The sequence below is a fragment of the Rhinatrema bivittatum genome, chromosome 8 (assembly GCF_901001135.1).
Source record: "Rhinatrema bivittatum chromosome 8, aRhiBiv1.1, whole genome shotgun sequence".
Lineage (NCBI taxonomy): Eukaryota > Metazoa > Chordata > Amphibia > Gymnophiona > Rhinatrematidae > Rhinatrema > Rhinatrema bivittatum.
Genome location: NC_042622.1, coordinates 150566465 through 150590527, shown reverse-complemented (window position 1 = coordinate 150590527; position 24063 = coordinate 150566465).

The following is a 24063-nucleotide window of genomic DNA, read 5'->3' as shown; positions in this document are numbered from 1 at the left end:
ACCGTGGGTTATGCCTTCCTTCCAGCAGATGGAGACAGAGAAAAACTTGTAGGGCGCGCCCTCTGTTAACCAGTTGCACCCCCTGGTCCCTTCAGTATTCTTCTGTCTCCAGCAGATGAAGTAAGGCAGAACCTGCCTTCCTGCTTTTAGATGAAATTTAGAGTGTGGGTTGGGAAATTAGGGAAGGCTTTTCTCCTATTTCCTTGTATTTTAATTTTACTCCTTTTGAATGGATCAAGTTTAAAAAAACAAAAGTTTTGGGAAGAGTTTTCTCTTTGGTCTATTGTAAAAAAAAAAAACAACCCAACAAAAAAACCACCTAAAGGAAAGAGGTTTCTTGCATTTTCACCTGGTTTTCTTGTCAGGTAGATGGTTAGCAGTGCCTGGCTCGCAGGGGTGTAAGCTGGTGGTCCAGCTTCTCCCCATGTGCTACAGCCAAGTGCCTGGAGAAGTTTCTACCTCAGGGCAGTGCTGGCTGAGAAGCGGCTTTCCTCAGCCAGTCCCTGTATTTGCTCTTACAGTGCGGTTGCTTTACCCATGGGGAGCAGAGGTTAGTCGGGCTTACCTGCTCCTGCCAGGCTTCGGGGGGGGTGTTTTCTCGCCAGCTTCGTCCAGCCGCGTTTCGTCCCCATGCCGTGCTCGGTGCCTGCGGGGAGCCTGGGACCCGGCTCTCCCACGAAGGGATTTGCTCTCGGTGCCTCCCTGGCTGGGAGGGCGTCTCGAGAGCAGTGAATCAGCAGCACTTGTGATCGCAAGCACGGCGGCCATCAGGGGGGTCGGCCTCGTTCATGCCTAGCGCAGGAACAGCAGCCGTCTTGGTTTCGGGGGAAGATGCTGAATCGCAGCCAAATGACAGCCTGCACGCGGATTTTTTTCCCTGCACCACCCGTTTTGACTCCTGAGGATCCGCCCGCGGGAGGGGCAGGCCCGGGGGCCCTCTCCTGCTGCCCCCCAGGGCCCCCTCCCCCACCTGCTTTTTCTACGGAATTTGTTCTCATGCACAATGCATTTTTAGCCTGTATGACTCAGCAGGATGGCTCGGCCCCTGGGCCCCCTCCCCCTAAGGTGAGCTGGTTGGATGGCTTCCAGGGTGTTTCAGGGGTTTCCGCAGGGGACTTCCCGGGTTCGGGTAGTCCCCCATCCTGGCCCGCCTGACCCTTCTCCACCGGATCCGGATCAGGATCCAGATAATCCAGTTTCTGGCGCGTAGCTGGAAGGGGATGATCCCAGAGTCTTATGCCTATTTCAGAGAGAGCAGCTGGAGCATCTTATTCCCCATGTCCTTTCTGAATTGGATATTGATGCACCTCAGGACTCTTCGGGAGCAAGTTCAGGAGCTGTCAAAGGGGGATTCAATCTTAGCGGGTTTGCGTCCGCCAGCAAAAACATTTCCCCTGCATCCAATGCTCCTACAGTTGTTATCCAGGGAATGGGTCTCACCGGAGGCTAGTCTATGAGTTGGAAGAGCTATGAATAAGCTCTATCCTCTCCTGGAGGAGGTCCTGGAGCTCCTTAAGGTGCCCAAGGTGGATGCGTCAGTGACGGCAGTCACAAAGAGAACTACCATACCTGTCATGGGAGGAGCAGCGTTTAAAAGATCTTCAAGATCGCAAGTTGGAGGTGTACCTCAAGCGTGTCTTTGAGGTGTCCGCCTTGGGAGTCCGGACGGTGGTATGTAGCTCCCTAATGCAGAGAGCAGGCTTGAGATGGGTCCAACAGCTGCTCGGTGTGCAGGAGCTCCCACCAGAGGAAGCTCAACAAGTGGAACGCCTGGAGGCGGTGATAGCCTACGGGGCAGATGCGCTGTATGATCTCTTGCGAGAGCTGGCACGGTCTATGGTGTCAGTGGCCTCAGCTAGGTGCCTGCTCTGGCTCTGAAATTGGTCGGCAGACTCTTTGTCCAAATCTCAGTTGGGTTCTCTTCCATTTAAAGGCAAGTTATTGTTCGGCGAGGATTTGGAGCAGATCATCAAATCCCTGGGAGAGAACAAGGTGCATAAGCTCCCTGAAGACTGACCGAAGACCTTCCGGTCTTTCAACACCTCAAGGAACCGATTCCGAGGACAAAGGTGTTTCACCAGTCCAGACCAGTATCCCAGAAGCCTCCGTCAACCAGATCCCAAGCTTGGTCCCAGTCCTTTCGGGGGCGCAGACCCTCCAGGGATGGTCCGTCTTAACACCCCTCTTCCAAATCCACCCAATGAAGGATTGCCGGCCCGATCCCCGCTGCCCAGAGTGGGGGGACGTCTCTCCCTATTTTACGAGGAGTGGGTCAAAATCACTTCAGATCAGTGGGTGCTGGATATTCTAAAACACGGTTATGTTTTAGAATTTGCTCGGCCCCTAAGAGACAGGTTCCTCTTCTCTCCTTGTGTCAAATTGTGCGGCAGACCCTCGACAGACTTCTCGACCTCGGAGCCATCCTGCCAGTCCCACCAAAGGAACATGGATTAGGTCATTATTCCGTTTACTTCGTGGTTCCCAAAAAGGACAATGCGTTCCATCCCATCCTGGATCTCAAGACAGTCAACAAGGTCCTCAGGGTTCTTCACTTCCGATTGGAAAACACTACGCTCCGTCATAGTGGCGTTTGCGGCTGGAATTCCTAGCCTCGTTGAATCTCACAGAGGCTTACCTACACATACCCATCCACTGGGACCATCAGCGATTTCTCTGGTTCAAGATCCTGGGCCAGCATTTCCAGTTTCAAGCTCTGCTGTTTGGTCTGGCGACCGCTCCCCAAACCTTCACCAAGGTGATGGTAGTGGTAGCAGCGGTGCTCCGGAGGGAGGGAATCTTGGTCCGTCCCTACCTGGATGACTGGCTCATTCGGGCGAAAATCCCAGGATCTCTGCCGCCAGTCAGTCGACAGGGTGTTGACCCTCCTCAGCTCTCTCGGCTGGGTGGTGAATTTTTGCCAAGAGCTGCCTTGTGCCCTCGCAGATGCTGGATTTCTTGGGAGCACGTTTCGATACCCGCCTGGGCAAGGTCTTTCTGCAGCAGGACCAGGCACTCAATCTCATGTACCAGGTACAACGCCTCCGTGGCCTAGCACTTCCCATGGTGTGGGATTACCTGCAAGTCCTGGATTCAGTGGCGTCCACTATAGACTTAGTGCCCTGGGCGTTTGCGCATATGCGCCCGCTGCAGAGAACATTGCTTTTTAGATGGAAGCCGGTATCACAGGAGTTCCAAGCTCCCTTGCCGCTGCCGGACTTCGCCATGAACAGCCTGGACTGGTGGCTCAGTCTACCTCATTTGCTTCAGGGGGTAGACTTGGAAACGCCGCAATGGGTGGTTGTGACCACGGATGCCAGTGTTGCCAGATGGGGGGCTGTGTGTCAGTTTCAGTCAGCCCAGGGACTATGGACTGTGAAGCAGGCGAAATGGCCGATCAATCGCCTGGAAACCAGGGCGGTTCATCTGGCGTTGAAAAGGTTTTTCCCACTGGTGCATCACAGAGCGGTGCGGATCCTGTCCGACAAAGCCACCATGGTGGCATATATCAATCGTCAAGGAGGGATGAAGAGTCAACACGTTTCTCGGGAGACGGACAAGCTCATGTGCTGGGCAGAGCAGCACCTATCCCGCCTGGTGGCATCTCACAGCGCAGGAGTGGACAATATTCAGGCGGATTTTTTGAACCGGCAATGCATAGATCCCGGAGAGTGGGAACTATCCGAGGCAGCAATAACGCTGCTAGTCCGCAGGTGGGGAGCTCCCCATCTCAACTTAATGGCGACTCAACGGAATGCGAAAGCTCCGTGCTTCTTCAGCCGCAGACGGGAACACAGAGCGGAAGGGGTGGATGCTCTGGTTCTTCCTTGGCCTCTCGACATTCTGCTGTATGTTTCCCCCTTGGCCCCTAATAGGAAAGGTCCTATGACGGATAGAGGTCCACCGCAGCACGGTGATCCTGGTAGCGCCGGAGTGGTCCCGACGGCCGTGGTTTGCGGATCTGATCAACCTCGCAGAGGACGGACCAGTTCATCTGGGTCACCTTCAGCATCTTCTTCGGCAGGGTCCAATATTTTTTGACCAGGTAGATTGCTTCTGTCTTGTGGCCTGGCTTTTGAGCGGTGGCGACTGAGGAGAAGAGGTTATCCGGAGGAAGTAATTTCTACCCTCCTTCGAGCCAGGAAAACGTCCACCTCTCTTATCTTCGTGTGTGGAAAGTTATTGACACCTGGTGTGTAGAGGCAGCGGTTGCTCCTTGTCGCGCTTCAGTGGCTCAAATCCTATCCTTCTTGCAGAAGGGCCTCGGAATGGGTTTGGCGTACAATTCTCTACTGGTTCAGATGGCGGCCCTCGGCTCCCTGGTCAGGCGTCGAGACGGGGCTCAGCTGGCCTCACATCCAGACGTGGTGACGTTCTTGAGAGGAGTAAAGCACCTGAGGCCGCCCATTCTGGCCTTGTGTCCTTCGTGGAGTCTCAACCTAGTTCTTTGGGCTCTGTGTGACCCTCCTTTTGAGCCCATGAGGACGGCTATCCTCAAGGATTTAACCTTAAAGACCGTCTTTCTGGTGGCTATCTCTTTGGCCTGCAGGATCTCGGAACTTCAAGCACTATCCTGCAGAGAGCCGTACCTCCGTTTCATGGATTCAGGAGTGATTTTGACCATGGTGCCATCTTTTCTCCCTAAAGTGGTGTCAGCCTTCCATCTGAATCAGTTGGTGGAGCTGCCAGCTTTCCCGGAGGCAGAGTCCAGAGAGCTCCAGTGGCTCGATGTTAAGCTCATTCTCCTACGCTATTTGGAAGTCACCAATGACTTCTGTCTGCTGGATCATCTGTTTGTTCTCTGGAGCTGCCCCAAGAGAGGAAACAAGGCCTCTAAGACCACTATCGCTCGTTGGGTGAAAGAAGCGATATCGGCTGCATACATTGGCGCTGGCAAGCGTCCTCTGGTTGGAGTAAAAGCACATTCACTTCATTCACAAGCGACTTCCTGGGCGGAATGACAAGCTGTGTCTTCTCAGGAGATATGCAGAGCAGCAATGTGGAAATCGTTACACACGTTTGTGCGTCATTATCGCTTGAATTTACAACCTCCCGGTCTGGGCTTGTTTGGCAACCAAGTTATTTGAGCAGGGCTATCCAGGGCCCACCCTGTTTAGGGAAGCCTTGGTACATCCCACAGTCTGAACTGATCTGGGTACGTACATGGAAAAGAAAATTATTCCTTACCTGCTAATTTTCGTTCCTGTAGTACTCCGGATCAGTCCAGAAGCCCACCCGGTGGTTCTTATGATTTTTCTTGGAGATATAGGTAGCCAGCTCGAGGTTGCAATTCAGAAAATGCAAGGATTCTCGAATCCTCAAGTTTCTGTCTTCTGCAAGCGGATACAATCTTGTATATAGTTACTCCATCGGTTTGGAGTTTTGTTTTGATCCATTCATCGGTTTTTCGGCTTTGATATTCTTAATACTGAAGGGACGCAGGGGGTGCAACTGGTTAACAGAGGGCGCCCTACAAGTTTTTCTCTGTCTCCATCTGCTGGAAGGGAGGCATAACCCACGGTCTGGACTGATCCGGAGTACTACAAGAACGAAAATTAGCAGGTAAGGAATAATTTTCTTATCCTTATATTCTACGGATTAATTTATTACATCAACAGATGTTAATACTTATTCAGACTAAGTGCCTCTGCCGGAATTAACGGAGGATCAGCAGCAATACTTAGATGTCCCGATTATCTCACTAGAAGTAATGCAAGCCATTAAATATCTAAAGGCGGGAAAAGCATCAGGACTGGATGGATTCACCAGTAGCTACTATAAGAGTTTTGCCCATGAAATAGTAAACCCACTGACTGATTATTTTAATAGCATTAGAAGTGAAAATCTCCCACCCCATACCAATATAGGGCTAGATTCATCAAACTATCACATGCGATAGGAAGAGGGGCGTGTTTTATGGTAATAGGTTATTTATCACAAAGTGTGCTATCTTAGCGCGTCACATAGGTATTACCGCAGAATGCGATAACATTTTTGCACTTTGTGGTAAGTGCCACAATTGTTGTAATTCTTACCTACAACCAGTGAGAGAGAGAGAAAGAGAGACTAGCTATAAGGCCCTCCTAGTAGTTAGGTATTTATGCCTCTATAGGAGGCCCACCTAGATACTCGAGATGAGGTTTAGGTATTAGTGTAGGAGTTAGGGGCCACTTTGACATTCAGAGTGAGACGTACGAACAGAACAGTACACTCTTGTGAAGATTTGATGTCCTTCGGAGTGAGGAAATTCTCACAAAGATGAGATTTGTACAATGTTCTCTCAGCCTAGCTTGATGATGAGATTTGTACAATGTTCTCTCAGCCTAGCTTGATGTTACCCAGGTAGAGAGTCCATCAAGCTAGGTTGAGAGAACACTGTACAAATCTCATCTTTGTGAGAGTTTCCTCACTCCAAAGGACATCAAATCTTCACTAGAGTGTACTGTTCTCTTCGTATGTGATCCCACTTATCGACCAATCTCACTTATAAATGGAGATTTAAAAACATTGGCGGGAATATTAGCTAAGCGTTTAAATGGGATCTTACCTGGACTGGTGAATAATGATCATGTAGGCTTTATACCACAGCTTATGGTGGCAGACAATGTTAGGAAGGTCTTTGATATACTCTGGTGGGCCACCAAAAAACAAACCCCTTTTATATTGTTCTCTTTGGATGCCGAAAAGGTGTTTGACATGGTCCATTGGCCTTTTCTATTTACAACCTTAGAAAAAATGCATTTAACCCTCTCTTCTTGACATGGATATGGTCCTTATACCATCAGCCTAGGGCCCAGGTCACGGTATTCAGGGATTATAGTAAACGTTTCCCTGTAGAGAAGGGCACCAGACAGGGGTGTCCGCTCTCCCCATTGTTATTTGCACTATTTTTGGAACCCTTTGCGGCACGTATATGTGCTTCCCCTGAGATTTCAGGTATACACTTGGGAGATCTACATTTAAAGCTATCATTATTTGTGGATGATGTCTTATTCATGCTTACTAACCCTGCTCTGTCCCTTTCAGCTGTTATGGCTGAACTCCAGGCATTCGGGAAATCTTCTGGCTTCCAGGTAAATCTTGATAAATCTGAGATACTCAATATGACATTAACCGATAATGAGGTTAGCCGTCTTAAAACCCAGTTCCCATTTAAGTGGGCAAAAACATCAATAAAATATTTAGGAATACAGATTGGGCCTAGAGTCCACGATTTATTCGCATTAAATTATTACCCATTAATAAAAAAGCTAGATGAGGACATTCATAAATGGGGCAGAGAATATTTTTCATGGCTGGGACGAGTGGTGATCGTTAAAATGAACATCCTACCTAGGTTTCTTTATTTGTTCACCACTCTCCCAGTCTTTATACCAGCGGCTACCCTGTGATTGTGGCAGAGGAAAATTTTTAGTCTTATCTGGAAAAAACACCCCCCATGGGTATCTGGAGCATTAATGTATCAACCTAGGGCTAGGGGGTCTGGGTATCCCCAATCTTGCCTGGTATTACGCAGCTGCCCAACTCAGAGCGATTCCAGACATGCATAGACAAACCTCTTTTAAAAAATGGGTTCTTCTGGATCAACACCTAGTAGGCAATATGCCGCTGGAAGTGATGCCATGGCAGCCTAGGAATACCTGGTGCAAGAGTGAACCTACCCCGTTTGGACTCCAATCCCTTCTCAAATTATGGAATAAATAGCGGAAACGATTAGTAGGGGATCGAGATTACTTTTTCCTCTCTCACCTTTTTTGCAATAATTCTTTCCCATCTGGTTTCCAGAATAAAACTTTCCTGTTATGGAAAAAATGGGGTATACGGCACATTGAACATGTAATGGAGGGAGGAACATTGATGTGTGCAGATACTCTACAGGCCCGCTATAATCTGGAAGGGATGGACTTTTTAGCATATGCGCAAATAGCACCACTTTTTATCCACAAAACAGATACACGCCTCCTTAGAGCAGGGGAAGACCCTCTTTGAACATCTATGTGTGGATGTGGAAAGAAAGAAGGGATTGGTCTCCAAGATTTATAAAATACTTTTAGGTTCAGGAAGGGACCTTTTCCCAGATAATAAGGCATGGGAAGCAGACTTGGAAATCAATATAGAGTCCAAAGTGTGGGACCAAGTTTATTTATCAATATATAAATGCTCGATATCAGCTAATCTGCAAGAAAACTGTTATAAATTACTATTACACTGGTACCTTACCCCAGCTAAGCTAAATCGCATTTACCCAACAATAGATCCACACTGCTGGAGGAACTGTGGTGAATTAGGCACCTTTTTTCATATATGGTGGAAATGTCAAAAGGTATCAGCCTTCTGGGACCAGATCTTGCAGTGGTTGGAACTGGTACTGGAAGTCCAAGATCTGAAAGATGCTGGTCTAGTTTTATTGAATATACTCCACCCTAACTTAGATAAATTTCAACAGCATTTTAGCCACCAGGTTTCGATTGCAGATAGATTTGAACTGGCATTATTATGGAAACGCCTGAAGATCCCCTCACTGCAACTGGTGCTCAAAAGACTACACTTTTATTATAGAATGGCTTCTATTAATGCATATAAGTGCCATTGAGTATTGGCTTTCCAGAAAACATGGAATATGTTTAGAAAGTGGGAACAACAGACTTTGGGGGGCATAGGGACGACTACCAGGAGTGACATATTTAATTACAGAATCAAAAGCAAAATTAGACACTGACCCTCTCCTCATAGTCCTAGGTATTTAATAGGTATTGGATATGTTTACAATATGATGGTAAATGTTGTATCAGGCCTGAAATGATCCCTTGTATTAGTATGGAGATTAAGAATATGTATAAAAATACATGCAGAATTATCTAGCAAAAATGATGTGTGCAGGACGCTGTTGTGATCCTGCCCGCAAGGAGCGTGGGCAGGCTCTTACCTTCACAGCCAGTCGGGCTGCTGCTTCTTTTCTCCCTGAATCAGCTGGGGCTGTCCCCGCAGCTCTTGCCATGCGGTTGGCTCCTCTGTTCCTGCCTTCCCCCGACGTGCTGCTGCGATCCCGGGACCTCCAGTCAGCAGGCCGTCTCTGCCGGTGCCTGCTCAGGCCCGGGTCCTTGCCTGGCTGGGAAGCCGTCCCTGCCAGTGCCTGCAGCTTGCTACAGCTCTCTGCTCTGCCTGCAGTCTTACCTCTCCTCCTGGGGCTGTCTTCACGGCATGGAGCCGTTCCTTCAGTCAGCCCTTCTCCTGCTTCAGTCCTTGCTGCTCTCTGTTCTCTCTGCCGGTGCCTGCAGCCAGCCTTACCTCTCTCTGCTTCTTCCCTGCTTCTGTCCTTGCAGCTGGGAGCTGCTCCACTGACCTGCCTTCACCCAGCTCCAGCCCAGGGCTGCTCCACTGCTTCCCTGGCCTTCCACGTGGCTGAGGACGCCACCAGCTTCCAGCTCTCCTCTCCAGCTTCCTAGGGCGCGAGCGTGCGTCTCTCTGCTCCTCTTCAAGGGCCAGCCAGGTGTGGCCCTCTGCTGACCCCTCCCTGGGCGTTGTCCACCTCAGCCCTACTAAAGGGCTCAGCTTCCAGTCTGACTTTGCCTTCGCAAGGAGTTGGTCACTCCTGAGATCCTTCACTCCAGGAAGTCGTCCGTGTTCCAGCACTTCTGCAAGGTCCTATGTTTCTTGTTACCTGTCGGAGCTCCTCGTCCAGTCCTGATGTCTGCCTGCCGTTCCAGTCCCAAGGTCTGTCTCTTGATCCAGTCCTGATGTTCCTGCTGTTCCAGATGTCCATGTTCCAGCCCTGAGGTGTGTCTCCTGTTCCAGTATCTGTGTTCCAGCCCTGATGTTCCTGCTGTTCCAGATGTCCTTGTTCCAGCCCTGAGGTCTGGCTTTATCCTTGTTCCTGATCCTGATGCTTTAAACCTGCCTTGTGCTGCCAGGAGTGCAGCGTATCCTTGCCTTGTGCTGCCAGGAGTGCAGCGAACCTGCTTCCTCTTTCCTGTGCTCTCCCGCTCTCTGCGTGGTCCGCGACCAGCCTTCCAGGGCTGAGTAGGGCGCGCATGAGGCAGGGTGGTCCACGACTCAGTCCCGCGGGTGGTCTGAGTAGGGCGCCCTGAGGGATGGTGCCCATGTCTTCCTCCAGCCCTCGTTCCTGATTCCACCTCTGTGCATCCAGTCCTGAGTCCACGCCTGGGCCTGTCCACGTCTATGCATACTACACCTCATTCCTGAGTCCACGTCTTTGCCTGAGTCCACGTCTAAGGATCCTGCATCTATGCCTGAGTCCACGTCTATGGATCCTGCACCTCGTTCCTGAGTCCACGTCTATGCCTGAGTCTACGTCGTTCCTGAGTCTCGTCTGAATCCATGTTCCAGTCTTCGCTGCCCTGGCCTCCATCCGGCCTGCCGCTTTGTGCCGTACCCTGCGGCAGGTCCGAAAGGGCTAGGAACGGTCAGAGGACTGTTCACAAGACCAACATTGCGTTGTTGGGTCTTCCGAAGCGTGCAGGTCCGGAGGAGGGCCTGTCTTCCATGTCACTCCAGCCCTGCTCCCGTCCAGCCCATGCTCGGGCATGCCACGCCTCCCGCGGCACCTCTTCAGAGCCCTCTGGGGTCGAGCCATGGCCCAAGGACACACATCACCCAGGAGTGGGATCGCTCTCCTAGCGCTCCACAACAGACGCTTGTTATGTGGAAGTGGGCTCCACTATTGTGAGACAATGTGAGGTAAAGGGGGGAGGGGGGAAAAGGGAGTTCAAACATTGTAAAATATAATACTGAACAGTTGGTTATGTGGAAAGGTTTGTCTTTCATATGTTATATTATGGAAACAGGATGCTGTTAAATATGGAAACAGGATGCTGGGCTTGATGGACCCTTGGTCTGACCCAGTATGGCATTTTCTTATGTTCTTAATAAATTACAAATACAAAAAAAAAATACAAAATACATGCAAACCCCTCTGAATATATCCAATATATTGTTTCATTCCACTGATTATTTTGTTATTACTGACTGGTGCACAATGGACAGGATTTTCTTTCTGGGGGCTGTAAGTATTACCTCCACAGCATTCCTCAGCCCCATAATGAAGCTGGTAAACCTTTAGAACATACAAATTGTCATACTGGGTCAGACCAAAGATCTTTCAAGCCCAGTATCCTGTTTCCAATTGTGATCAACTCTACATCACAAATATCTGTCAGGATCCAAAATAGGTAGATTGATCATATGCTGCAAATGCCAGGGATAAGTAGAAGCTTTCCCCAAGTCTACATGGTTAATAGCAGTTTATGGACTTTTTCTCCAAGAAATTGTTCAAACCTTTTTAAACCCCAGCTATGTTAACTGCCTTTACCACATCCTCCATCAAGAATTCCAGAACTTAATTGTGCACTGAGTTGGAACAAATATTCTCTTTAATTTGTTTTAAATATGCTACCTTCTAACTTCTTTGAGTGTCCCTGAGTCTTTGTATTTGTTGAAAGAGTAAACAACTGATTCACATTTACCCTTTTCTACTCCACTCATGATTTTATAGACCCTCTATCATATCCCTCTCAGCCATCTCTTCTCCAAGCTGAATAGTCCTAACCTCTATAGCCTTTCCTCTTAGGAAAACCATTCTATTCCCTTTATCATTTTGGTTGCCTTTCTCTGTACCTTTTCCAATTCAGCTATATCTTCTTGAGATGTGGTGACCAGAATTGTACACGTGTGGTCTCACCATGGAGCAATACATAGATATTATTATTATTATTTTTTAATTGTATATTTTTTAGATTTTCATTTAATGCAATGAAACATTGAAATAAAAGTTTGCAGAAAAGCAATAGCATATAAACAGAAAAAACAATACCACTCTGCAAAATCTCATCTAAACATATAGGACCGGATTTTCAAAGGGTTATGCGCACCGGGCCTATTTTCAAAAGGCCCGGCGACGCGCATAAAGCCCAGGATGCATGTAAGTCCCGGGGCTTTACTAAAGGGCGGAGGTGGGGTCAGAGGCTCCAGGCACAGTGGCCATTGCCGCTGGTCCAGGGATCGCGTGCCAGCAGTTATAAATTTGCGCGCGCATGATATAAAATGGGGCGTACTTGTGCGCGCGCTATCCAGCGCGCGCACATGTATGCCAACACGCACCTTTTAAAATCTACCTCATAATACGGGGAGTAGTTCAGGAAATAACAATACAAAGAAAAAATGTCAAACAAGTAGAACCTGATTACTTCTAATTATAAGCTTAATTAACCTTCCCAAAAGCTAAACTTCCAACCTATGCTTAGCATTTTTGTTCAATATAAAAGTCTCCAAGTGCAAAGGATCTATAGAAATAAACTTATTCGATTGAAAGTTAATGAAACATGTACATGGAAACAAAAAAAAAAAGAAGCTCCAACAGCTAACACTTTATTTCCCGTTGATAGCAGGGCTGAATTAGCCATGCTGTCATGGGAACTGTCCATCAGGGCCCAGGAGGCGGAGCTTCTCTAGTAGAATACAGAGCTTTGCTCTGTGCAGCTGCACGTGCTTTCATGCGCAGAAAAACAGATCTCCTCAGTCTGTTCTTTCCCGCACGCGGGATCGCACGCAGGGCTTCGTTCTCCGCGAGAATTAGAAAATGTCGAAAAAGTTAGATCCAAGGCCTTCTAGCTTCAAGCCCTGTTCATGTGGAAAGATCATGTCCATCACCGATGGACATGATCGTTGTTACAGGTGTTAGGCCCGGAACATGAACAAGCCACCATGTCAACATTGCGGCCGGATATCGCTGAGAGCTCCAACATCAGTGAGCTCAAAAGATTCATCAATTAAAACTGGCGGCGGGGTGTTCATATGCCCCTCCATCGGAGGCCCATTCCTCCCCAGGCCCGACAAAGGATAAGGCCCCAAAGGTAAGGAGGGCAGCGTCGGTGGAACCGCACACCTCCAGGACTGGGGGATATACCGACCGCAAGCAGGCAGAGAGAGGCCAGCAGTCAAAGGCCTCAAAACGGAGATAGAGAGCCATCCGTTGCCGGTCGATCCACTGGCATCCCGCCAGCATCGACTCGGGCAGAGATGCCTCAAACTTCCCAAGTGCAGTCGAACATGGTGAAAAAAGCATTGACAGCAACACCCACACAGCGTCGATATCGAAGCACGGTGCGACGAAATCGAAGCTAATAAAGCGTCCGGAATCGAGCATGAGCGTCTGGATCGATGCATGGAGCATCGGCATCGAGGCGTGGAAAGAAAACCTCGACACCCAGACAGCCGTCTCGGCCAACAGATGCACGGGACCCACAATTAAAGAACCCACAGACAGGGAGGCTAGTTTCATAATTACAAGGACAAAGATCACTCGACTACATAAGTCGACTATATCAATTGGTTCAAACAAAGAAACAACACAAATCCTATACAAATCCATCCCACGATGATTTTGAGCCACAACATTCCCCCATGCATTATTCGGGATCAAACTCCAGGTGGGCACCCACACTCGGAGGATAAATATGTACCAAATTACTTCACATTCTTCTTCGGATTCGTTGTCATCCTAAGTGTTTTCAGATCTCTCATCCAGTTCCAGACATACAGGAAGGGACAAGGGACTACAGGAACCTTTGAGAAAGAAGAACAAAGTAGCCCACGACATACAACCACAAAAGCAGCACTCTAGGGTTCCGATACTGTTTCCCTACAAGCAGCACTGCCACCTCTGCCTTCAGAGGGACATACAAAGCCCCCAAATGCTGACTCAGACGAAAGAAGCATTTTACTAAGCTGTCATCAGCGCTCTCTGACTTCTTCGAAGTCATGCAATCGACGCTTGCATTAACCTCCCTCACCTAATGGAAGTGAACACGAAACACAACACCTTTTCACGCCACATACAGAAAATCAACCTCTTGTACGAGAACCTCTGTTCACTACGGACCCAGATTCCCCTCAAACGTCCCCAGCTACATCCACTGGATACCCATCTGACCCTCCGGAGGACCCTCCTGAGCCATACTCCCCACTGGAGATTATCCTACCCGAAATTCCTAGAAAAGGTGGGGTTGGTCCTGCACCTTGAGGTTCAAAAAAACCTGATCCAAGGGCAGAAACTTTAGGATTGCTAAAGATATTCGATGTTCCAGCTGAGCCCACATCTTTACCATCTCACAAGGTCTTGGACTCAGTTCTGGACAAGTCTTGGGAGACTCCGTTCTCAATTCCACCGATCTCCAGAAAGACAGACTTAAAATTCAGAATGCGACAATCTCCATTGTACTCTATCCAGCAACTTCCTCATTCTTCACTGGTGGTAGAATCAGCTATGCAACGGGCTAAAAGATCCAAGTTGCACGCGTTAGTGCCTCCGGGTAAGGAACAGAAATTACTCGACGAGTTCGCAAAGAAATCATTCCAGGGAGCAATGCTGTCTGCCCGCATTCAGCAATGTCAATTCTATATTGTTTAATATCTATATGAATGTGTACAGCAAATAAAAAACATGCTCCCTGACTCAGAACATCTGATGGGTGATTCCACCCACCCAGTTCAAGACATGGAGGAGGGCATCAGGCACCTTCTTCGCACTGTTTATGAGGCGTTTGAATCTTCGTCCCGAATCTCAGCATCAGCCATAGCGGCGAGAAGATTAGCATGGCTCCGCTCCAGTGCTCCGTTCCAGTGCTATTCACGAAGATGTCCACATGAAACTAGCAAATCTTTCTTGCAAAGCTGACAACCTATTTGGAAACAGGTTTCAGGAGACTGTCGCCAGCTTAAAGGAACAAGTGGAAGCCGTACAATCCCTGATACAACCATCAATGTATCCTCCACTGTTGTGGTTTCCGGGCGCGGGCAGCCGCGGCCGACCCCCCCCCCCCCCCCCTACCTCAGGTCACAGCAGCGGCGGGGAAGCGCTCTGGTGCCGGCCTCCTGCTCTCCCCACTCATCCCCGTGGGATTTGCTGGCAGGGGAGGCGCCCCCCGGGCTTCATCTTGCAGCGTTGGGCCACTCTGAGGGCACTTCTGGGAACAGCCTTGGCTGCCCTGCTCTTAGGCGCGAGGCCGCGGCCTCCTGAAGATATTTAAAGGGGCCTCATCCTCTAAATTGCCTTCACCTTCTCCAGATGGGCTAGGCACAGGGAAGTATTTAAGGAGATTTCCTCCATTCATTCTTTGACTTGGCAACGAGTCTGCTCGCTTCGGTGAGTCTTCTGGTGCCTTGGATTTCCTGGTTCCTGTCTTCATTTCTGGACGTTTCTCTGGTGTGTGACTTCGGATTGGCAAGCAACGATTCTTTGGTGAGTGACTTCGGACTGGCAAGCGACGATTCTCCGGTGTGTGACTTTGGCCTGGCAAGCAGCGATTCTCTGGTACTCGACCTCAGACTAACTTCGACGGACCTTCCACCTTCAAGGGCCCACTAAGTCCCAGCGTACCAGGTCCCTACGGGCTCCTCCCGGGGGGGCCGCAGGCTTCCAGTGGCGAAGATCCAGCTGGCCCTTGCACTGACTTCCACATCTCTTCGACCTCCCAAAGGTCCACCTAAGTCCCAGCGGTCCGGGCCCCTACAGGCTCCTCCCGGGGGGGCTGCGGGCTTCCAGTGGCGAAGATCTGGCCAGTTCCTGCTTGATTCAGCCTTGCCACCCGACGGGGAACCCGAGGAGCCATCTCCTCAGTGATACCAACTCCCCCTCGGTCCAAGGGTTCACCATCTCTCATTTCATAACCTCCAAAACGGAAATATTTTAATCCCCTTCGTAAGCAATCATACCAGCGCAGACCGTTCCAACACTATCAATTGTATTGGCCCCAGAATTATAATCAACCACCAGCGCAATCAACAACAACTACAGCAAAGACGAGGTCGCTCAAGGGGTCAACGTCCACAGAGTCAGCAGACCACAGCTTTCACCAAAACACCGTCATCTTTTTAAGGATACACAGCCACCGCCACTACATCTCCATCCATTGGGCAGAATTTCGCCCGCTTAGCAGAATGGCAGGACAATAACAACCGATCAGTGGGTTCTGGAAGTAGTAGAAAAAGGATACCAACTACAGTTCTCATCGAACCTCTGCTCCCTCATCGACCAACAGAATAAGGAAACACCATCAACCCCAATTACTGAAAGAAATCCTATCCCTTCAACAACAACGGGCAATCCACTTAATTCCACCTCATGCCCGGCACAAGGGTTTTTATTCACCATACTTCCTAATTCCAAAGAAAGCAGGAGGTCACAGACCAGTTCTGGATCTCTGGGAGCTGAACAAACACCTACTAAAAGAGAAATTCAAGATGGTATCATTAAAAAATATCCTACCACTTCTCCAACCCAACGACTGGATGTGTTCCATAGATCTGAAGGATGCATATACCCACATACCAATCAACTCCTCTTCGTGGCATTACCTGTCTTTTCAATTTCAGGACAGGCATTATCAATACAGGGTCCTACCATTTGGTCTCTCGGCGGCCCACAGGGTATTCATGAAATGCATGGCAGTGGTGGTGGCACATTTACAACAAATGGGCATCCGCATCTTCCCATATCTGGACGATTGGCTCATAGTAGCAGCCCAGCCTGAGACACTTCATAGCAACTGCAACAAACAATTCAATGCTTAGATCGGCTAGGCATAGTAGTCAATTATCCGAAATCCATTCTCAATCCAATGCAGATTCTTCAATTCATGGAGCGTGATTAGATACCCGGAAAACCAGGGCTTTCTTACCAAAAGACAGAGCCTTGGAGATGCGACGTCTACTGCGCTCCCTATGTTTAACGCCACGTCCTACAGACGCCAGGTTCTCACAGTCCTGGGACACATGGCAGCAGCCATCTACACAGTACCCAACACCAGATTGCACATGCGCAGGTTACAATGGGGTTTGAAGAGACAATGGAGACAACACTCACAGCCTCTCGTAACCAAAATAACCCTCACCTTCGAAATGACAAAAGATATAGACTGGTGGCTCAAGCAGAGGACACTGACCAAGGGAGCTTTGTTCACTTCACCTCAGCACAATGTAGTCCTGACCACCGATGCCTCTCGCAAGGGCTGGGAGCGCACCTGGTCTAGCTACAAACACAGGGCCTATGGTCCAGCCAAGAACAAAATATTCAGATCAATCTTTTGGAACTATGAGCAATCAGAAACGTGCTACGAACATTTCTGCCTCAACTTCAAGGTCGACGGCTCATGAACTATACCGACAATCAAGTAGCCATGTTTTATATAAACAAACAAGGAAGGTCTGGTTCTTGGACCCTTTGCAAGGAAAGAATACAAATTCTAGAACACGCACATCGTCACTGCATACAAGTCCAAGCAACTTATCTGCCAGGGGTGATCAATACTCGGGCAGACAAGCTGAGTTGAATCTTCTACCCCCACGAATGGGATTTAATCAACAAGTAACGTTAGCAATATTCAACAAGTGGGGGTTTCCAACCATGGATCTCTTTGCCACAGAAGACAAGGCAAAAGTTCCACGTTTCTGCTCCGTATGGAACAGCCATCAGAGAGTGGCACAATGCGCATTCCTAATTCCCTGAACAGAACCTCTTATGTATGCTTTTCCCCCAATACCACTAATCACAAAGACTATACAGAAATGTATGCGGGAAGCAGCACAGCTGATTCTGATAGCACCAGCTTGGCCCAGACAACCATGGTACGCCTACCTTCTCCATTTCTCGATAGATGACCCAATCACACTACCAAATAGACCTCCTAGCGCAAGAAGGGGGAACTCTTTTTCACCCGATGCACTCATCCCTTCACTTTTTCCTTCCTTGCAGTTCATTGTAAACCGGCGTGATGTGCTCTACGAATGTTGGTAAATAAAAGTTCATAAATAAATAAATAAAATAAAAATAAATTAACAACGTGGAGATTGAGCAGCTCCTCTTAACGGAACAGGGCATCTCAGTCAAGGCTCAAGATGTAATTATAAGAACATAAGAACATAAGAAAATGCCCATACTGGGTCAGACCAAGGGTCCATCAAGCCCAGCATCCTGTTTCCAACAGTGGCCAATCCAGGCCATAGAACCTGGCAAGTACCCCAAAAACTAAGTCTATTCCATGTAACCATTGCTAATGGCAGTGGCTATTCTCTAAGTGAACTTAATAGCAGGTAATGGACTTCTCCTCCAAGAACTTATCCAATCCTTTTTTAAACACAGCTATACTAACTGCACGAACCACATTCTCTGGCAACAAATTCCAGAGTTTAATTGTGCGTTGAGTAAAAAAGAACTTTCTCCGATTAGTTTTAAATGTGCCCCATGCTAACTTCATGGAGTGTCCCCTAGTCTTTCTACTATCCGAAAGAGTAAATAACCGATTCACATCTACCCGTTCTAGACCTCTCATGATTTTAAACACCTCTATCATATCCCCCCTCAGTCGTCTCTTCTCCAAGCTGAAAAGTCCTAATCTCTTTAGTCTTTCCTCATAGGGGAGTTTTTCCATTCCCCTTATCATTTTGGTAGCCCTTCTCTGTACCTTCTCCATCGCAATTATATCTTTTTTGAGATGCGGCGACCAGAATTGTACACAGTATTCAAGGTGCGGTCTCACCATGGAGCGATACAGAGGCATTATGACATTTTCCGTTTTATTCATCATTCCTTTTCTAATAATTCCCAACATTCTGTTTGCTTTTTTGACTGCCGCAGCACACTGAACCGACGATTTCAATGTGTTATCCACTATGACACCTAGATCTCTTTCTTGGGTTGTGGCACCTAATATGGAACCCAACATCGTGTAATTATAGCATGGGTTATTTTTCCCTATATGCATCACCTTGCACTTATCCACATTAAATTTCATCTGCCATTTGGATGCCCAATTTTCCAGTCTCACAAGGTCTTCCTGCAATTTATCACAATCTGCTTGTGATTTAACTACTCTGAACAATTTTGTGTCATCTGCAAATTTGATTATCTCACTCGTCGTATTTCTTTCCAGATCATTTATAAATATATTGAACAGTAAGGGTCCCAATACAGATCCCTGAGGCACTCCACTGTCCACTCCCTTCCACTGAGAAAATTGCCCATTTAATCCTACTCTCTGTTTCCTGTCTTTTAGCCAGTTTGCAATCCACGAAAGGACATCGCCACCTATCCCATGACTTTTTACTTTTCCTAGAAGCCTCTCATGAGGAACTTTGTCAAACGCCTTCTGAAAATCCAAGTATACTATATCTACCGGTTCACCTTTATCCACATGTTTATTAACTCCTTCAAAAAAGTGAAGCAGATTTGTGAGGCAAGTCTTGCCCTGGGTAAAGCCATGCTGACTTTGTTCCATTAAACCATGTCTTTCTATATGTTCTGTGATTTTGATGTTTAGAACACTTTCCACTATTTTTCCTGGCACTGAAGTCAGGCTAACCGGTCTGTAGTTTCCCGGATCGCCCCTGGAGCCCTTTTTAAATATTGGGGTTACATTTGCTATCCTCCAGTCTTCAGGTACAATGGATGATTTTAATGATAAGTTACAAATTTTTACTAATAGGTCTGAAATTTAATTTTTTAGTTCCTTCAGAACTCTGGGGTGTATACCATCCGGTCCAGGTGATTTACTACTCTTCAGTTTGTCAATCAGGCCTACCACATCTTCTAGGTTCACCGTGATTTGATTCAGTCCATCTGAATCATTACCCATGAAAACCTTTTCCATTACGGGTACCTCCCCAACATCCTCTTCAGTAAACACCGAAGCAAAGAAATCATTTAATCTTTCCGCGATGGCCTTATCTTCTCTAAGTGCTCCTTTAACCCCTCGATCATCTAACGGTCCAACTGACTCCCTCACAGGCTTTCTGCTTCGGATATATTTAAAAAAGTTTTTACTGTGAGTTTTTGCCTCTACAGCCAACTTCTTTTCAAATTCTCTCTTAGCCTGTCTTATCAATGTCTTACATTTAACTTGCCAATGTTTATGCTTTATCCTATTTTCTTCTGTTGGATCCTTCTTCCCATTTTTGAATGAAGATCTTTTGGCTAAAATAGCTTCTTTCACCTCCCCTTTTTAACCATACCGGTAATCGTTTTTGCCTTCTTTCCACCTTTCTTAATGTGTGGAATACATCTGGACTGTGCTTCTAGATGGTATTTTTTAACAATGACCACACCTCTGGACATTTTTTACTTTTGTAGCTACTCCTTTCAGTTTTTTTCTAACAATTTTTCTCATTTTATCAAAGTTTCCCTTTTGAAAGTTAGCACGAGAGCCTTGGATTTGCACACTGTTCCTTTCCAGTCATTAAATCAAATTTGATCATATTATGATCACTATTGCCAAGCGGCCCCACCACCGTTACCTCTCTCACCAAGTCCTGTGCTCCACTGAGAATTAGATCTAAATTGCTCCCTCTCTCGTCGGTTCCTGAACCAATTGCTCCATAAAGCTATCATTTATTCCATCCAGGAAAGTTATCTCTCTAGCGCAGTGTTCCCAACCCTCTCCTGGAGGCCACACCTAACCAGTCGGGTTTTCAGGTTTGCCACAATGAATATGCATGAAATAGATTTTGCATACCCTGGGTCTCCAACATATGCAAATCTATATCATGCATATTCATTGTGGCAAACCTGAAAACCCGACTGGTTAGGTGTGCCTCCAGGAGAGGGTTGGGAAACACTGCTCTAGCGTGACCCGATGATACATTTACCCAGTCTATATTGGGGTAATTGAAGTCTCCCATTATTACTGCACTACCAATTTGGTTAGCTTCCCTAATTTCTCTTAGCATTTCACTGTCCATCTCACCATCTTGACCAGGTGGACGGTAAGTATACCCCTATCACTGTAGTCTTCCCTGATACACAAGGGATTTCTACCCATAAAGATTCATTTTGTATTTAGTCTCATGCAGGATGTTTATCCTGTTGGACTCTATGCCATCCCGGACATAAAGCCATAGAAAACCATCTACAAGAAGGAATTACAGTTATAAGTGGAAGAGGTACTCCACCTGGTGCTCGGCCAAAGGTCTGCACCCACTGGATTGCACACCAGAAATTTTACTGGACTATCTCCACACCTTGTATACAGCAGGTCTGGCAACTTCCTCAATCCAAGTGCATCTTAGTGCTATTGCAGGGTATCAAGGGCCACAAAGGGGTCAACCCATATCTGTCCATCCAATGGTATCTAGATTTCTCAGGGGACTCACACACTTGCGCCCTCCGATTTCAAAACCACCAGTAGCATGGAATCTCAACCTCGTATTGGAACAACTCATGTTACCTCCATTTGAACCAATAGAATCTGTTCACATAAAATACCTTACATGGAAAGTAGTCTTCCTCGTTGCCACGACATCAGCACGCAGAGTCAGCGAACTTCAAGCATTGGTGCATTATAGTCCTTACCTGCAATTTTACCATAACAAAGTGGTATTCAGAACTCACCCATCCTTTCTTCCAAAAGTAGACTCTCAATTCCATTTAAATCAATCGATAGAACTGCCAACATGTTTTTCTAAACCGCATCAGAATGACCGAGAAAAACTGTTACATACATTGGACTGTAAGAGAGCATTAACATACTACAAGTCCAGGATGCAATCGAAATCCCGATCATCACAATTGTTCGTCTTATTTAATCCAAATTTACTAGGACGTCCGGTAGCAAAAAGGACCATATCGAGTTGGATTGCACAGTGCATTCAGTTCTCTTACCAAAAACAGAAATTGCTGGGCTTGATGGACCCTTGGTCTGACCCAGTATGGCGTGTTCTTATGTTCTTCTTATATCCTGAAAAAATACCTGTGGCACTTGAGTAATGAATGATGCCCGTATATAGCTTTTTATAAAAGGCTTCAAACATATATAATATTTCAGATGTGCTTGAAGCTATCCTGCCATTGTATTGCAGACTGGTAATTAACATTTTAGATTTGGCTATTTTAAGAAGATTAGCTAGAACTTACCAGCTTTATTGCCCCACTGAAATAATTTGTATGAATAAAATTGCAAATTATTTCGGACTTTCGTTCCAGTATGATGTTCTGTTCTTTGTGGTCTTTTCAATTTTCTTGCCAAATCTCAGGGGCTGGTTGTTTAACATGTTGACTTTTTAAAATTGCTTGTGTGATTCTAAGATTTTTTTCACTTGCCTTTTTTTTTCCATTTTGATAGGAATTATATGCCCTCTAAGTACTACTTTAGCAGTATTCCAGTATCTTACTGTTGTGCTGAAGGTGGACCCTTGGCCTGGTGCAGGATTTGTATGGCCCTCTGGTCGGACCCAGAGAGCGCCTGCCACCAGGAGGCGGAGCAACACAGAAGACAGAGGCTAGCTGGAGCTTCACCAATAAAGTCCGGGGTTTCCGCAGGTTGAGCCCTTGGGTACCGGACCGCCTGGACTTAGGTGGGCCTCCAGTGGTCTCCCGGAGAGGTATCGGAGAGGTGTGCCACCACGAGCAAGGGTGCTGGGCTGATGCAGAGTGGAGAAGCTAGACCTGAACTGGAAGCTCCGGAGACCTCGGAAAGGCAACAGTTCAGAGAGGTCCTCTGAACGAGACAGGCAGCGCCTGCAGGTCTAGCCATGTGGAAGCTGCGGTGGTTATCCAAGTACGTTGGCCCGAAGGTCACCAGGGGCCAGAAGAGAGTGTCCGAGTGGAGCACAAGGGTCAGAGCCAGAGTATCAGTCCAAGAGAGGTAAGACAAAACGAGGGTCAGTACCAGAATCAGTCCGTGCATTGTTGATGCAAGCGAGGGTCGGTTCCAGGCAGCAGCAGGAGAATGGTCAGGCAGGCAGTGGTCAGTTCCAGGCGGCAGATAGTAGAGTGGTCAGGCAGGCAGAGGTCAGTACCAAGAAGTCAGAATAGGTACTTCCTGGGAAGGACACAGGAACAAGGAGACACTGGGACTGGAGATGCTGGAACAGGAGACACTGGAACAGGAGGCACTGGAATAAGAGACACTTGGAACAGAGGCAAACTATCACACCAATGGTGTCGACCCGATTGTCAAGGCAAAGAGCAGTAGTCTGAGCCCTGCTTATATACAGGGCTCAGGTGACATCATCGGGGTGCGCCGCGGATGGTTTTCCCGCGCTTGGCCCTTTAAATGTCCGGGAGTTCCGCGTGCACGCGCACTAGGGGGCAAGGCCGACACAGTGGAGGACGCTGAACCCCAATGCGAGGAGCGCTGCAAGAGAGAAGGCCCCGATGGGCCTAGAGACGCCCGGGGATGCAGGGGACGAGCAGCGCTGGCGGAGACCGCGAGTGAGGAGCTGGTAGACGGGCACACCAGGTGAGCAGGCCCGGTGGCGGCACCAACGCGGCCGGGAAGTGCAACAGTTACCGCATTAACTTCTAATGTATTATTATCCTGTTGATATTCATGTCAATTTTACTTGGGAATGGAACAAATTCTTTATCATAAAACAATGTAGGAGACATTTACCATTCTGGCCTCAAAATGCCCTCCTCCGCCATCTTTGGATTTCACATTTTAAGGAAATAATTTGAGTAGGGAACCTTCACTATATCACATTTTGTGATCTTCCCAAACAGATTTTCAGAGATAAAAGTATAGTCAAGTCTAGAGTAAACATTATGGGGCAGATTTTATAAATCTGCGCACACGCGTACTTTTGTTCGCGCACCAGGCGCGAACAAGAGTACGCGGGATTTTAATAGATATGCGCGTAGCCGCGTGTATCCATTAATATCCGGGGTCGGCGCGCGCAAGGCTGCCCAAAATCGGCAGCCTGCGCGCGCCGAGCCGCGCAGCCTGCCTCCGTTCCCTCCGAGGCCGCGCCGAAATCGGAGCGGCCTCGAAGGGAACTTTCCTTCCCCCCCCCCGCACCTTCCCTTCCCTTCCCCTACCTAACCCACCCCCCCCGGCCCTATCTAAACCCCCCCCTAACTTTGCGCGCGCCGGGCCAGCTGCCGCGCTCCATGTTCCGGTCCGGGGGCTGGTCCGTAGGCCGCGGCCAGGCCCCCAGAATGCCCCTGGGCCAAAACCACGCCCGCGGCGCCGCCCCGAAACGCCCCGTCACTCGTGACACGCCCCCGATACGCCCCCGACACGCCCCTCCATGCAAGCCCCGGGACTTATGCGCGTCCCG